Here is a 7,930-nt window from a genome sequence, read left to right as displayed (position 1 = left end):
AGAAATCAAACAGGTAGGAGGCGGAGGAGAGGATAAGTAAATTCACACCTAACAGGTACAAGGCACACTATCTGGGTGACAGGCACACTTACAACTTTGACTCAAATGGTACAAGAGCAATTTATGTAACCAAAACATTTGTACCCCCATAATGCTCAGAAACAAAATTAAATTTAATTTTTAAAAAGGAAGATACTGTAAAAATTATAAATAGAGTCAGCCTTCCATATCTGTGGATTCAACCAACTACAGATCAAAAATATACAAGGAAAAAAAAATTGTGTCTGTATCTAACATGTATGGACTTTTTTCCTTGTCATTATTCCCTAAAGAATATAGTATAGGAATTATTTACAGAGCATTTACATTGTATTAACTACTGTAAGTAATCTAGAGATAATTTAAAGTATACAGGAGGATGTGCATAGGTTATATGCAAATACTATGCTATTTGATATCAGGAACTGGAGCATCCAAGGACTGTAGTATCCGAGGGGGGGTCCCAGAACCATTTCCCAACAGATACTGAGGGACACTGTATACTACTGTAAAATATCTCTAAGATACATCACATCATCCTGACTGTTGCCTCTGTTTAAATGATCTAAAAAGTAATAAATTAGAAATTAGTTTAAAACTTAGAAACAGCAAAGTAAAAGTGTGTTAACCACCATAATCAGCTATTCATTTATCTGTCCTCCTTCTGAAAGGTATTTCTGGCCCTATGTCAACTAAGTAGATTCCAGGGGAGAGTCCCTGCTCCCTGCCAGACGAGGCGGGTACACACTGGACTCAAGCTGCCATAAACTTAGTGCCTTCCTCATCTCTTAAGCAACTGATGATCCAAAAACATAAGACACATTTTTTTTTAATTTCTCTGAAATTAGAATGCATCTTAAATCAATGCCATGTGACAACTGCTATTGGATGGGTGGCAGTTATGTCACAGTTGTCTGCACAAGGGCTGACTTTTAGTTTTAACTGCTGCTTTAAATGTCTTCAAAATGATTACAATATGATTCTGCATCAAAACAAAATTTATTGTATGACAGAAAGAAAGCAAATACATTAATAGGATATTAGTGAAGTTACTATTCATCATCAGAGGAATGATTCCAAGTACTTTATAGGACAAAAAAGAAGGGGAAAAAAAACACAAGTCAATGAAGCTTGTTATGGTTGCTGCTGATACAGGACACTACATAACCCATGTGACCACATGCAACAGCCCTGAAGTATTTCAAAGGGGTTAAAAATTAAACAGCTTATATTGATTGCTTTTAAGATCTTCACAAGCACCAAATCACTACATTTTAAACTGATAAGAAAATATCGGAGGCCAGGCATGGTAGCTCACGCCTGTAATCCTAGCACTCTGGGAGGCCAAGGCGGGAGGATCGCTTGAGGCCAGGAGTTCCAGACTAGCCTGAGCACGAGTGAGTCCCCATCTCTACTTAAAATTTAAAAAAAAAGAAATTAGCCAGACAACTAAAAATAGAAAAAAATAGCGGGGCATGGTGGCGCATGCCCATAATCCCAGCTACTAGGGAGGCTAAGGCAGGAGGATTGCTCTTGAGCCCAGGAGTCTGAGGTTGCTGTGAGCCAGGCTGACGCCACAGCACTCACTCTAGCCCGGGCAAAAGAGTGAGACTCTGTCTCAAAAAAAAAAAAAAAATCAAACTATTTGATATTTGAGAAAATACTAAAATCACTGTTAGTGATTTAAGGTTTTCCCCTTTACCTTACTAGAAGGCCATCACATATGGCCACATAGGTTGTGGAAAGTACAAAACTCCAGGGGCACCAGTAATACAAATGATACAAATGGAGCCCCTAGAGTTGTGTAGTGCATAACCTAACCGACTGCAGGCAACGGTCTTGAATTACAAAAGAAGCTCTGGATTCAGCCAGCATCCCAGAAACAAAAAGCAAGGAAATCTTGTTCCAGACAACTTTATCATCCCACCTATAAATCTTCGGGTACTGCAAAACTACCATAATGCAAAAACAATAAAAGCTCAGAAATGTTTTTAATACCTTGAACTGGGAACCCAACTACCATTTACAACATGTTTTTCACAAGAAAATTATTTCCTAATGTAAAGATTTCTGAAGAACTCTTAAGAACCTAAGAATGGTAACCCAAGCAATTTAATTATCAAGTAAAGAGACCTACATGACTCAGAAGAGTGTTCTGTTAATTATCCTTTACGAATTAAAGCAGGAAATCTAAGAGGTATAACTGCTGAAGAAATCTAACTTAAGCAGTTAAAATATTGTACTCTTAATTCTGAGTTCCCCATGCCAGATTGCTCCTTCCAAATCAACTTGAATAAGCCCAGGTTTAATATATTTATATGTACTGGAGGGACTGTCTAGTACCACACTTCTGAATTATAAATTACTTGGAACAGAAACTGTGCATTATTTCTGAATAGTCTTTTCTAAGGATGTAGTGAGATATTGAAATGAGCATAGGCTTCGCCATCATTTTAAACCCCACCTAACCAAATGTTACCAACCCAAACACCTAGAAGATTTGTAACCTTTAGAAAACAGCTCTGAATTTATAAAGCAATTCAGAATTTGAACCACATTCTGGATGCCGTGCTCCACCACGCTATTCTGCCTCTCTAAATTGTCCTTTCTTGCAACCATGACTAGCACCATTCTGATATTTTTTTCCTATCTTTATTCCCTCAAGTCAGCATTCCCTAAAATTTTCTCTTCTTTTCTAACTTGCCTATGAGTATCTATAGTTTATTTAACTATAAATTCTGTCCAGATATTATCTCAAATTTTTCTACCAACCTTGTAGAAAGAACTCTGCCAACTGAATCATGGAGTGACAAAGAAGGCATGCAGGGAGTAAGGCTGTCGTTATAACGGCAGCAACAAAAAATTCTCCCCGAAATTTCTAAATGCCCCCCCCGGGGGGGGGGAAGGCCCACCTCTGCCATTAATTACAAATTTAATTTTTTTCTCCCACAACCAATATGGCACTTCCAACTGCCTGCCCTCCTAGATATCTATCTCATCATCAACAGACCAAGATGCCATTGTTTCCACAGTTTACTGGTCAAAGGACCTCAATGCCCAGAGTCCTCTGAAACTCTTCTATCCCTCATATTCAGTCATTTTGTCTCAAGTTTGGCCAACTCTTCCTTCAAGATTCTCTTGCATTCTTCTTTCATTATATTCTAAACTCTATTAATGCATGTATGGATTATTACAGTAAAATTTCTAATTTGCTTCCCTGACTCAGCCCAAAGCACCATTCTGGTCATGGCCTACATCCCTCATTAAAGACACTCCATTAACCCTTCTGTGTATGACCAAAACTCCTAGTATTCCAGTTCCTACCAATCTGACAAGCCATGCCTCCCTAAACTCAATCCTCTATTGTTTTATATCCCAACTCAAAACCAAATGAGAACTCTCTATAGTCCACTGCATTTACCTTCTTGTTTAGTTCTGCTGATGCCATTCCCTTCCCCCAGAAGCCCGCCCTCTCTCGAGCCTCAGAATGACCTGTATAAAACCAAAGATCCATTCAAACACCTACTACATAAAGTATTTCCCAAAGTAGAAAAAGCACTGTAGCCGGGCGTGGTGGCTCACACCTATAATCCTAGCACTTTGGGAGGCCAAGGCAGCAGGATTGCTTGAGCCCAGGAGTTTGAGGCTGCAGTGAGCTATGATAATGCCACTGCACTCTAACCCAGGCAACAGAGCAAGATCCTGTCTCAAAAAAAAAAAAAGAAAAGAAAAGAAAAAGCACTGCTCCCTCTGGAAAGGAAAATCTAAAACAGGATGCACAAATGGACTGGAATCTATAAGATGCAATATTGAGGGTGGGATACTTTTCAAATCCATATTGTAAAGTGTAAAAGGAAACAGAAAATAGAAAAGAAACGATTTTAGAGGAAGGACAGTGAGTATCGTTTTGCACAAAATAAATGCAAGGTGCCTGAGAAGATATCCAAAAAACTTTGAATTCAGGAGTAGAGACAGGATAAGGAGACACAGATTTGAAAGTGAATCCACAGAGTTACAACCAAAAGTTAAATGAGGATACCCCAAAGCAAAGTCTTTAAGACTAAGAGGGGAAAGAGAGAGATGGAAGGAATGCTAAAGGTGAAAAGAGCTGGGTTATTTGAGAAGATTATCAATTTGTTCAATAAGGCTAAAAACTAAAGTGAAGATTAATATAGTAGTGAGTGGCTATATCACAAAAGTCTTTGTATTTTATATCCCAAGGGATCAATGAAAGGTTATAAAAAGATCTGGGTAGCCAAGAGTTCAGGATGAAATTTGTACTTTAGAGGGACCATTGAAGATTCTTGAAGGAGAATGAATTAGATCTAAAAACCAGCAGGGAAAGGAGAGGTGATAATGTAACTATACTTACTGATGTGAAAAGACATCAACAATATATTAAGTGTTCAAGGCAATTTACAGAGAATATGATTATATTCAACATTTTAAAATACACTGGGTGTATATATATGGATAGTCCCCAAAATGTTAATATTTACTTCTGAGTAGTGGAATTACAGGTAATTCTTTTCCTCATAACTTTCTAAATTGTGCATACAATAAAGACAGCACCGGTACAATTTTGGAAGTATTCAAAAGTTTCAAAAGTCAAAAAAGAGAAAGACTGAAGAGTCTTCATTGCCCTTCAACAGAGAAGTCACTAGTAACCTTGAAGAATGCAGTTATAGGAATGTGGTAGGGGGACAAAACCAGATTTCAGTAGTGTGAGGAGTGACTGGGAGGTGAGGAAGGGAGGACCACAATACAGTCAACTCTTTAGCTGTGAAAGGGTGAAGAGAAATGAAGCAGAGTGAAAAGAAAATTTCAATTTTTTGCTTTAGATGAAAATATCCCTGCCACTAAAGGAGGAAAATGGCAAAAAAAAAAGAAAGAAAGAAATATGGAAATATCCCAATGGAAAAATACTAGAGTCAAAAGGTGAACAAACAATTCAGCAAAAATATGATGTAAATGAAGTCTCTGAGAAGGCAGGAAAGATGGGGTTTCAAAGAATGGGAAGAAAAACTTTATTCCTATCCACTTGTGACAAAAGCAAAGTAGATCCATCTGTACAGAATGTATCTAGGGGAAAAAAAGGAAAGAAAAAGAAAAGAAAGTAGATCCAAATGACTCAGGATGCCTCCAAGGTTATTTCTGTGCTTTTTTGCTTTGTCTGTTTTGCGAGGGGTAGGAGAAAATGGTAGGAAATTGAAGGGAATTCATATTTCATGGCCTCAATTTTCTCAGACAAGTAGGCAAATGACAGAGAAGATGATAGGGTAGGGTTCAAGGAGAATAAAGAAATCGATGGCTGCTGTGGTACAATAGTTTTGGTGTGTGTGTGTGTATATTTTTTTCAAGACAGGGTCTTGGCCGGGCGCGGTGGCTCACGCCTGTAATCCTAGCACTCTGGGAGGCCGAAGCGGGCGGATCGTTTGAGCTCAGGAGTTAGACCACCCTGAGCAAGAGCAAGACCCCGTCTCTACTAAAAATAAAAAGAAACTAGCCAAACAACTAAAAATAGAAAAAATTAACTGGGTATGGTGGCGCATGCCTGTAGTCCCAGCTACTCGGGAGGCTGAGGCAGGAGGATCACTTGAGCCCAGGAGTTTGAGGTTGCTGTGAGCTAGGCTGACGCCACGACACTCTAGCCCAGGCAAGAGAGTGAGACTCTGTCTCAAAAAAAAAAAAAAAAAAAAAGACATGGTCTTGCTCTGTTGCCCAGGCTAGAGTGCAATGGCATCATCATAGCTCACCACAGCCTCAAACTCCTGGGCTCAAGTGATCCTCCTGTCTCAGCCTCCCAAGTAGCTGGGACTACAGACATATGCCACCATGCCCGGCTAATATTTCCATTTTTTGTAGAGAGAGGGCTCCCGCTATGTTGCTCAGGCTGGGCTTGAACTCCTGACCTCAAACGATTCTCCTACTTCAGCCTTCCAAAGTGCTAGGATTACAGGCATGAGCCCACCACATCCAGCCAACAGTATTTTTTTTAATAAACTTTATTTAGGAATAATTTTAGACTTATACAAGAGTTATGAAGATAATACAGAAATTTCCCTCAGTTCCCCATGATGTTAACAACATATTAATGCATTACCACAGTACTTTGTCGAAACTAAGAAACCAACATTGGTACATCACTATTAACTAAATTTCAGAGTTTCTTTGGATTTCGCCAGTTTTCCAACAATGTGTTTGTTCTTTTCCAGGATCCAATCCAGGACACCTTACTGCATTTAGCTACAGTAGCTCTGAAGGCCCAGTCAAGACAGAGAGGAAACGTATCTGCATGGTTGTGAGCTTTTTTGTCTTAGCAGCCTGGGTACAGGGCAGAGAGAGACAAAAACAAGACTAAACCAGGGTTAGAGTTTTGTTAGCACTGTCAAGGGAAGAATAAGAAGGCAAAGTGGAGGGTGCTGGCAAAAGTGTGTTTTAGGCACTATGGAGAAGGAAGTAAAAACAAAAGAAGAGAGTTGACAAATTTAGATGTTGGTAATGTCAAAAAGCAGGCATAACAGGAATAGAAATGAAAGCAAAGGAGGTAAAAGTCAAGGAACCAGGAGCTTGGGAGGATTGGATGGGTCAAAATCATCTCAGGATAATGGCAAAGAGGACAGTAGAGAAGACAATGAATCCAAGGGTGAGACCACAGGGTCTACAATAACTGATAATAATGAGGGAAACAGCACTGTATTGTCAGACAGCATGAACTTCAGAGGAAAAGGGGTTTTGCACAAAGATACAGGAATAGCTAGGATGACTATATAATCTATCACCTAAACCAGAAAATGATTATGTGAAGAGGGTATTAATAACTACACAGAAGGAACAGGAGCAAACCAGGCTGAATAGCCACCCCAGTAAAGGAACAGAATAGGCATGAATGCAGAGAATGAAGACTCTGATTCTGCCTTCTGGCGAAAAACATCTTACGAACAATTTAACTCAATGGAGAGTTTTAACACGAAAAATGACATTTCAGAGAATTCGGAAGAAAAGTCTCAGAAAGGAATGAAACCATGAGCCTGGTTCATGGGAAGATGAAACTCTGAGTAGTATGAAGATGAAACTACAAAAAAGGATGAATAATGAGATGGACCTTCACTCTGGACAATGACAAATGATGACAGGAACACATTAGCAAGCCTCAAAAATTCTGAGAACTAGGCCTAGCATCTCAGAGAGATAGGAGCACTCAAACCTTTGAGGAAGGCATCAGAAAAAGACATAAATTGCCTCTAAAGGGCTGTAAGCAAAATACTCTGTTAGCTCTGAGACTGCCCTATTAGCGTATCTTTCTCATGCTGAAAGAAACAGAGAGTTCTCACCTCCCTCCTCTGGCCTCTTCTCTACTTTGGCTATTCCAGTTGTAAGAACAAGGACTTGAAACAAAGATCTAACAGCATATTCTAAAGAGCTGTCTTAAAAATAGCTGAGAGAGGCCCGGTGTCACACCTATAATCCTAGTACTCAGGGAGGCTGAGGTGGGAGGATCACTTGAGGTTAGGAGTTCGAGACCAGCCTGAGCAAGAGCGAGACCCCATCTGTACTAAAAATAGAAAGAAATTAGCTGGGCAACTAAAATAGAAAAAAAAAAAAAAAAATTAGCCGGGCATGGTGGCACATCCCTGCAGTCCCAGCTACTCAAGAGGCTGAGGCAGAAGGATAGCTTCAGCCCAGAGTTTGAGGTTGCTGTGAGCTAGGCTGATGCTATGGCACTCTAGCCCCAGCAAAAGAGTGAGACTCTGCCTCAAAGAAAAAAAAAAAAAAATAGCTGAGAGAATACTTCTACATAACCACTATTTTAGACCTTGTCCATTATCCAAAATTACTTACAAGTATATTCAAGTAAATATATTCCTTATGCATCTAATACCAGCAAGTC

This window comes from Propithecus coquereli, unplaced genomic scaffold (genome assembly GCF_000956105.1).
Source record: "Propithecus coquereli isolate 6110/MARCELLA unplaced genomic scaffold, Pcoq_1.0 Scaffold605, whole genome shotgun sequence".
In the NCBI taxonomy this organism is placed as follows: Eukaryota; Metazoa; Chordata; class Mammalia; order Primates; family Indriidae; genus Propithecus; species Propithecus coquereli.
This window is presented reverse-complemented; position numbering follows the sequence as displayed.